The 9,773-nt window shown below is 47.1% G+C and overlaps 1 protein-coding gene across 2 annotated transcripts in view; it reads left to right on the top strand.

Moving 5' to 3' along the window:
* The window catches only part of chadlb (chondroadherin-like b), a 123,340-nt gene that overhangs the window by 69,488 nt on the left and 44,079 nt on the right, over nt 1-9,773 (top strand). For both annotated transcript variants that reach the window (XM_041177649.1, XM_041177648.1), the window contains one exon: nt 2,283-2,372. The gene's annotated coding sequence lies outside the window, so the exon portion shown is untranslated. The remainder of the gene's footprint in view (nt 1-2,282; nt 2,373-9,773) is intronic.

The following is a 9,773-nucleotide window of genomic DNA, read 5'->3' as shown; positions in this document are numbered from 1 at the left end:
TTCTGGTAAATCTCCTCCGCACCCTCTCAAGGACCCTCACATCCTTCCTAAAGTGCAGCGACCTGAACTGTGACCTAACCAGAGCCTTATAAACTTGGCTGTATTCCTGGGGGCATCTCATAACCTCCCCCCGCCCCACCACCGGTCGTCCAACCTTCTCCCAGCGAGTTGGAAAGCAGACAATCTCCTTGTTGCCTTATTCTTGACTGACTGAATATATATTTTTAACTAGTAATACCGCTCGGAGTTTTCTCCTGGGAGACTAGCAGCAGCTTCCTGGAGATTGGAACCCTGGAGACTTCAAAGAATTCCTGGAAGGTTGGCAACTCTAGTTGGGGCAGTTGAGGGTTGGGGGTACGTGCCATATAAAGGATTAATTCTATTTGTTTAACACGCTAATCTCGCCTGTAGACAGGAGCTTAACTAAATTGGGAAAGAGTTCAATCTTCATGAAGCTGGATGCAAATAGCGTTTTTTGGCAATTACCCCTTGATGAAGAGTTCAAGTTGCTCACAACGTTCATTACTCCATTTCGGAGGCTTTGCTTCAAGAACACAAGAACTAGGAGCAGGAGTAGGCCACTCGGCCCCTCAAGCCTGCTCCACCATTCGATAAGATCATGGCTGACCTGTTTTTGTCCTTAACTCTGCATTCCTATCTGTCTCCCACAACCCTTGTCTCCCCGCTGATCAAGGATCTGTCTAACTCAGCCTTGAATATATTCAATGACTCAGCCTACTCTGGGGAAGAGAATTCCTAAGATGAACAACCCTCTGAGAGAAAAAAATTCCCCCTTATCTCAGCCACGAATGGAAGACCCCTAATTTTAAAGCTGTGATGCCTGATTCCAGAAACCCCCACAAGGGGAAACACGATCCCCTCAGGTTACTGTTTAAGCAGTTCTCTGTTTAACAGGTTACCCTCAGCGCCAGAAATCTTCCCGAGAGCGATGCCAGGCATCCTGGAATGACTGGGCTGGAGCTGTGTGTCACATGGATGACATCCTGATCCATGGATTCACTCAGACAGAGCATGACACTAGAGTGCGAGCTGTGCTGAGATGCCTAGAGGAAGCAGGACTTACACATGATGTCACCTGCTATCTTAGCTCTCTGTGGCTCAGGACTAGCCACTATCCTTGCTGCAGACACACCTTCTACAGGCTCGGGAGCTGTACACTTTCAGATACAGACGAATGGAAAGCCTGGACTAGTAAACTATGCATCCCATTCACTCTCAGAGGTTGAACAGAGATATGCAGTGATAGAGAAAGAAGCTTTAGCTGCTGCATGGGCTTGCCGAGAGTTTGCAGATTGTTTTCTTGATCTCCACTTCAAGATAGTGACCCCCTTAAATTCTAAGGAGTTCAACAAACATGCCTCCACGAGTACAATGATTCAGACTGAGGATGATGCAGTTTGACGCAGAGACACAGTATGTTGCGGAAAGCAGCAGAATACAGCAGGTGCTCTGCCCTGTATCCCAGTGGCAAGGCCTGAGCAAGGTGATGTCGCCGTTGTTGAAGAGGTAGAAACATTTGCATCGACAACAACCTCAACCCGACCTCATCAACACAGTGACTGAATAAAATCAGAGATGCACAGAAATCTGATGACGAATGTGGTCACGTCAGACAGCACGGCATCAAAGGATGGCCAGCATACATACCCACACAATCCCATCTCAGGCAGAACTATCAACCAGAAATGTGAACTCCTCATAAGAAGATGACTGAGGGCTCAACTCCCTACTCTGACACACACACACTCACGCTGCAAGTAGAAGCTGATGACTGGAACGAAATATCATTCCAGCCACATGTGGAACTATGACATACATCACAAGGCACGCAACCTGCCAGACCTCCCCTACCAGGGGAACCAGTTTGGATCCAAGACCAAGCTCACTATGGACAGATAATAAGCACTGGTTGCCATACAGCCTCCTGTCCCATGGAAGCAGCCATCTACCTAATCCATCCAGACAGAGATAATGTTGCCAACTGTGATTAAATGTATTCTTGGAGGTTTCATCACATGACTTTCCCCCATGCTCCGGCCAACACATCCATCCTTGTGATGCACTGCCTCCCTACCCCAATTGGAAAGCAAAAAGACTCATTACCCAATTGGATAATGCTTGAATGTCAAATGAAACCACCTTTCTGCATCCCACCACCACCCCCCCAATGTATTCAATATTTTTACATCTTGCAGAGAGAGATGTTAAAAGAAGTATTTTTTAAAACTATCTTTTGTTATATCCCTATGATTTTTCTCCAGGGTTACACACAGCAGTGTCCTGGAGATTGACCTTCAATTCCTGGAGACTTCAGGCCAATCCTGAGATGCTGCATTCGTCCGCTAATCCAGGTGACTACCTGACTGGTGAACTTGAGTCTGGAGAGCCTGAGAGATCATCCACAGGACTCAAATCCCCAATCTCCTTCAAAGGAGAAGAGGACCCGTTCTGGTAGGCGCATGGAACAGCCACAGTTGTTATCCTTAGAAGAAGAAGGGAAGACAGAAGAGGATGTAAGGGGAATAAAACAAGATTAAGGAGTGCAACAAAACTGTGAGCGGCCTGGATAGAGTGGATGGGAAGGGCCTATTTACCTTAGCAGAGGGGTCAGTGACTAGGGGGCATCGATTTAAAGTGATTGGTAGAAAGTTAGAGGGGAGTTATGAGGAAAGCTTTTTCACCCAGAGGATTGTGGGGGTCTGGATCTTACTGCCTGAAAGTGTGGGAGGGGCAGAAACCCTCATAACATTTGAAAGGTGCCTGGATGGGCACCTCCAGTTCCGTAACCTGCAGGGCTAGGGGCCAAATGCTGGGAAGTGGGATTAGGCTGAGTGGCATGATTTTTGGCCAGTGCAGACACAATGGGCCAAGTGGCCTCTTTCTGTGCCATAAACCTGTGATTTTAACCTATGAGCACACCAGAGTTTAGAGTTGTGGTTTGCTTGATTTTATTGCAATATAGAAAAGGGATTCAGAGAGTTGGCAGGGTGGGAGGGGGGAGATGTAGTATAATGGATTAATTCTAACTGTTTAATATGCCATTCAGATACCGTGGACATCATCACAGGACGTGATGTAACATCACATCCTTTGCTCTTTTGTGCAGCCTTGTGGAACTAGAGCAATAAACCTTGTGTTTCACATACCCCTGCAGACTGATTATATATTCTGTGTTAGTCAAGCAATACCAGGAATATTGTAGCATTTCAACTTGTGTTCACCTGATGTTTATACCTTCCAGCAGGAGCTGGATAGCAATCAGGGCATTGGGGAGGCCACACCTAGAGCACTGCGTACAGTTTTGGATATACTTGCATTGCAATGGCAAACCACTACATGTACCATGCCAAGAATAACCATGGCCCAACACATGGAAGTCCATGGTTACCAACACCCTCTTAGGGCATGGTCCCAGAAGAGAGAGAGAGTGATACTTGCATTATAGGCAGTTCAGAGAAGGTTCACTAGGTTGATTCTTATAACAGATAAACTCAATCCTTTCTCTGGACACCTTTGGAGTTCCTTTAGTCATGATAGTTTTCCCTTGGAGACACTTTTTAATTCTCCTCAACCAAAAGTTAGCAGACTTCCTGGGGCTTTTATAAAACCTTTGGTGCACAGACCAAGAGTCAGACACAGCAAGACTGCACCTAATCCTTCTCAGAGAGGCATTGGGCAGGGGGCAGATAGGGATCAAGGGCAGTTTGGGCCTCTTGCTTCCTAGTTTATTTTCCTCGAAAAGCTGAGTGAAAAGAAAAGGAAGACTTTGGACTCGATGGGCCAAATGGCCTCCTTCTGTGCCATTAATGACTCTACACCTTGCATTTCTATAGCGCCTTTCATTACCACAGGACATCTCAAAGTGCTCTACAGCCAAAAAAAAAGTATCTTTTTTTGAAGTGTAAACACTGTTGTAAGGTAGGAAACAGAAAGTCAACTTGTGCACAGCAAGCTCCCACAATCAGCAATGTGGAGACTGACCAGTTTGTGTGATGTTGGTTGGGGGGATAAATCTTGGCCCAAGAGCCAGGACACTGGGGAGAACTGCTCTTCTTCAAAATAGTGCCCTGGGACCTGTTACATCCATCTTACACAGGACCTCGGTTTAACGTCTCATTGAGAAAAGAGTGCAGACTGGGTAAGGCCTGACCCTCTCCAATGTTTGTAGCAGCATTCAGGTAATTAAATAGTTTGTACAGCACAGAAACAGGCCTTTGGCCAGATGGTCCTGGGTGGTGTTTCTGCTCCACACGAGCCCTTTTTCCCCCCTCCCTACTTTATGAGCATAATTCTCTATTCCTTTCTCCAGAACGGGCAGTGTGGAATACTAAGACAGACTGAAGTTATTTTTTCTTTGCTGTTTGATGTTTGCCCAATACACACAGAAATTACAGGGTAGCAGCAAGGAGAGAGGATTAACCAGACAATGGATGCTCTGTACTGGAGTTCTGCACACTCAGACACAGAGCCACTGTCCGTCCACCCACAGTTACTTTCAAACTTTATTTTGCAAGGATCTCTGAACTTTTTATTTCAGGGCACCTCAGTGGAGATGCTACAGTGCCCACCCATTGCCAAAGGCCACCAGGAACTTGATGTTACATAACTGTGGATTTTTTTTATTCATTCATGGGGAATGTGGGAATCAACTTCCAGAAGGCAAACCAGTTTGGACCAGTACTCTTGTTTTCCAGTTTTTAACTGGTGTCCCATTTTAAGGTATACAAAAGCAGTTTGGACCAGTATTCTTATTTCTCAGTTTTTACTATTTTTTACTTCTGGGTGGCTGGGCCAGCATTTATTGCCCATCCCTAGATGCCCTTGAGAAGGTGGTGGTGAGCTGCCTTCTAGAACCGCTGCAGTCCCTGTGGTGTAGGTACACCCACAGTGCTGTTAGGGAGGGAGTTCCAGGATTTTGACCCAGCGACAGTGAAGGAATGGTGATATATTTCCAAGTCGGGATGGTGAGTGGCTTGGAGGGGAACTTCCAGGGGGTGGTGTTCCCATGTGTCTGTATCCCCACGCTCACCGTGCCCCCCTTTCCCACACCGATTGGAAGATTAAAATACTCATTATTGCCTGATTCTCGACTCTCAATCAAACACCCCATTTCTCTCCGTCTTAAAAGTTTTTATAACTAAAACTTGGGCCAGAATTTTTTGCTGAGCCCGATCCTCTCGAGCGTAAAGTAGCGCCTGATGGCATCAGGTGAGCATCCCAACGTCATCGCGCACTCTCGCGATATTTCAGTCAGTGGGCATGCGCTAAACTTGGTGCCCATTAAACCTATTAATGGTGCAATTAACTGGGATTTTTTGCTGCCTGTATAACCTTACAGTTGGCGTCGGGTAAATTGGCCAGGTGCCCTTTGCATTTTTCAGGAAACCTCTTCCAAGGAAGGGATGAGGTTTCCATTATTAAATTTTAAAAGATGAAAACCTATGCGCAGAATTTTTATGATGCCTGTGCTCAGGTGACTGCTTGTGTTGCGTGGACATTTCTTTTTGGATTTAAAAACCTTTATTTGATACTTTTGAAGTCTTCGGCTCCCTGAGGCAGCTCTCCTTGAGGGAGCTTTCATCCAGCACTCACCCGAGCCCGCGCTGACCTTAGCGGCTGCCCTCCTCCTGTCCCCCACCCCGGCAGCGCTGATCACACCCGCGCTCACTTCACGCTGCCTGTCCATTCATTGGCCAGCCCGCGTGAAACCGTGACCGGGGACCAATCGCAGACCATTCCCTGGCCGCTCCCGGGCCCACTGATCGTGCCTGTGCGCCAACCTAAAAATCCTGCTCCTGAAAGCTTTCAAAAATAAATGAAAAATCATTTTTTTTAAACAAATTCCTGTGACTCCTTTCCTGGGTGTTGCTCCCAGCCAGTGTCCTTAAGATTGGTCTTTCAATGCTGGACTCTCCAGCGCAATCCTCGAGGGTTAGCAATTGACTCCTCCGCTGCCTGGGCCCCAGGCTCTGGAATTCTCTCCCTACACCTCACAGCCCCATTACCTCACTTTCCTCTTTTGAGGTGCTCCTTAAAACCTACCTGTTGACCAAGCTTTTACTCATCTGTCCTAATCCCTCCTTAAGTGGCTCAGTATTAAACCTTGTTTGATTACGTTCCTATAAAGAGCCTTGGGACATTTTACTATGTAGAAGATACAAGTTGCTGCTGTTTCTCCATTTGGGCTTCGTGCAGCCACACATGGTTGCATAGCTTTGCCCAGGACATTGATCAATTGAGAGTGGATGGATCTCTCAGTCAGGATGGGTCCAATTTCACTGTTTGTCCTCAGGAGGCTGCACAGCATCCCCCCCCACCACCCCCCCCACCCCCCCCAGTAGCCAAACTTAGCGGAAATTCCTGGCCGAGCCCTGAATATTAATTGAGTATTGCTGAAAAAGGAGACATGCTATCCAAGTGTTTTGTCTTGAACTCATCAGAGCAGAATTGCAAGAATACCAAATCTCAAAGGGAATAGCAGTTTATACTGCAGGAGGGTGCTGATTGGTTGGCAAATTGACCTTGATTGAACATAGAACAAAGAACTAAGAAAAGTACAGCACAGGAACAGGCCCTTCAGCCCTCCAAGCCTGCGCTGATCATATTGCCTGTCAAACTAAAACATTTTGTACTTCCGGGGTCCATATCCCTCTATTCGCATCCTATTCATGTATTTGTCAAGCTACTTCTTAAACACCAATATTGTACCTGCTTCCACCACCTCCTCTGGCAGCGACTTCCGGATACTCACTACCCTCTGCATAAAAAACTTGCCCTGCACATCTCCTCTAAAGTTTTCTCCTCTCACCTTAAATCTATGTCCCCTAGTAATTGAATCTTCCACCCTGGGAAAAAGCTTCTGACTATCTACTCTGTCCATGCTACTCATAATTTTGTAAACTTCTATCAAGTCGCCCCTCAATCTCCGTCGCTCTAGTGAGAACAATCCGAGTTTCTCCAACCGCTCCTCATAGCTAATAATCTCCAGACCAGGCAGCATCCTGGTAAACGTCCTCTGCACCCTCTCCAACGCCTCCATATCCTTCTGGTAATGTGGTGACCAGAATTGCACACAATATTCCAACTGTGACCTAACCAAGGTTCTATACAGCTGCAGCATGACTTCCCAGCTTTTATACTCAACGCCTATGCCGATGAAGGCAAGCATGCCATATGCCTTCCTGACTACCTTACCCACCTGCATTGCCACTTTCAGTGACCTGTGGACCTGTACACCCAGATCCCTCTGTCCGTCGATGCACTTAAGGGTTCTGCCATTTACTGTATAATTCCTGCCTGTATTAGACCTTCCAAAATGCATTACCTCGCATTTGTCCGGATTAAATGCCATCTGCCATTTCTCCGCTCAAGTCTCCAACCGATTTATATCCTGTTGTATCCTTTGACAATCCTCTTCACTATCTGCAACTCCTCCAACCTTAGTGTCGTGACCGAACTTACTAATTAGCCCAGTTACATTTTCCTCCAAATCATTTATGTATACTACAAACAGCAATGGTCCCAGCACTGATCCCTGCGGAACACCACTAGTCATAGCTCTCCATTCAGAAAAGCACCCTTCCACTGCTACCCTCTGTCTTCTATGACCAAACCAATTCTGTAAGCATCTTGCCAGGTCACCTCTGATCCCGTGCGACTTTGCCTTCTGTACCAGTCTGCCATGAGGGACCTTGTCAAAGCCTTACTGAAATCCATGTATATAACATCCACTACCCTTCCATCGTCGATCATCTTTGTCATTTCCTCGAAAAACTCGATCAAGTTAGTGAGACACGACCTCCCCCTCACAAAACCATGCTGCCTGTCACTAATAAGCCCATTTGCTTCCAAATGGTAGTAAATCCTGTCACGAAGAATCTTCTCCAATAATTTCCCTACCACTGATGTAAGGCTCACTGGCCTGTAATTTTCTGGATTATCTCTGCTACCCTTCTTAAACAATGGAACAACATTGGCCATTCTCCAGTCCTCTGGGACCTCAACCACAACCAGTGAGGATACAACGATTTCTGTCAAGGCCCCAAAAATCTCCTCCCTTGCCTCCCTCAGTACTCTGGGGTAGATCCCATCTGGCCTTGGTACAGGTGTTGCCATGGAGAAAGTACCAGGAAACAGTTACTGCCATGCTTTTGTTTAAACTCAAACCAAGCAAGTTGATTCTGATTGCCTGAGGCATTTCCGTGGGGAATGAACCAGGGAATGGCTAGCCTCCAAGCTTTGTGCAGTTGAAATATTGAAAAACATTAATTGGCTGCTGTACCCCCGGCATCAGAGAGGAAGGAAAAAAATCAGCCAGGGGCCAAATCGAATCACTAACCAGTGATTCCTTCACTGCATCCCTGTTGGAAAGAGCACATGTGGTAATGAGGTGAGAACCTCATTGATCTTGCCAGCGATGCACTCCCTAGTGGAATAGCCTGCCTAAACTTTGAGCCTTAGCTTGTACATGAAGGGTGTCAACATGGGTGGACTGTCATCACCTGTGGACTCTTTCCCCCATTCCTACAGGAATGAGCTTGAACAAAAACATTAGTATTTGAAGTGAGCCCTGCCAGTCTCAGTAAACAGCGCAAGTGAACAGCTGAGGAGAAAGATCTCTTTGTTCCCTCCGCTTCAGTCTCAGGAGCAGCTCCTTCTGGAAATAAAAATCCTTGGATGATTCTGCAAGCAGTGGAAAATTCCAAGTCCTCTCTCTCAGTCCCAACCCCCTCTTGCTACCACCCCCCCACTTCCCCACCCCAGCCCCCCACCCCCTCTCTCCGACACCAGCCCTCACAGCAACAGTGGAACTTGGGGCCTCTCTCTGGAAGGATGTGAAGGCATCAAACCTGCCCTGTCACCTTCAAAGTGTCAGGCCGCTTCTCCAGCTTGCCAGAAATCTCTCAGCAGCTTCCAGTTTCTGCTCCTGAATCCACACCGTGGGCAAAAATATTTGAAGGAGGCAGGTCTGCGTGTCTCACCCCCTCTTCCAAACTCCCAGCGCACAGTAAACCCTCCCTTTTCCCTCTCCCCTTCCCATTCAAGTTAAGTTTGAGGTTGTTACAGGGACAAGTCAAACTCCCAGACAGACTCCACCGTAAGGAAAGGTAGGTGTTTTTAAATGATTGCTTAATAGGTAAGTAACTTTATTGTTATTTTACTCAAACCCTCTTTTCTCCTCTTGCTGAGGCTCGGGCTCAGTTCCACAAGCTTTTGGTGTCTCACCGAAGCAGTGTCTCAGATGGTGAGGGTTGGCAGGCTGCCCAGCACGTTCATGGCTCTGCCAAATCCCATCCACATGGCTGCACTTTGCAGTCGGATGTCAATCAGGAGGTGGAACCTGGGACTGAATATTAACCCTTTGTAGCCTGGCTGTGCTGAAGTCAGTTTTAACCTCCCATACAGGTCAATGCCTGCTGAGGTCATCCAGCTCGCTGCGGGTCACAAATTGACTGCGAAGGTCAAATGGCTCAAAGAGAATTGACGCTGAGTTTTTGGGAAGTTGTCTTTTGCTCGAATTCTCTCCTTTTTTTCTCCCTCTCTTCCCTGGAGCTGCCCAGCCAGTCTGACAAGAGTGTGAATCACAGAATAACAGAGCACCTTCGTAACACAGAATAACACCATTCCTACCCTGTCGAAGGGTCAAAATCCTGGAACTCCCTCCATAACAGCACTGTGGGTGTACCTACACCACAGGGAGTGCAGCGGTTCAAGAAGACAGCTCACCACCACCTTCTCAAGGGCAATTAGGG

The sequence above is a fragment of the Carcharodon carcharias genome, chromosome 31, assembly GCF_017639515.1.
Source record: "Carcharodon carcharias isolate sCarCar2 chromosome 31, sCarCar2.pri, whole genome shotgun sequence".
Lineage (NCBI taxonomy): Eukaryota > Metazoa > Chordata > Chondrichthyes > Lamniformes > Lamnidae > Carcharodon > Carcharodon carcharias.
This window is presented reverse-complemented; position numbering and strand designations above follow the sequence as displayed.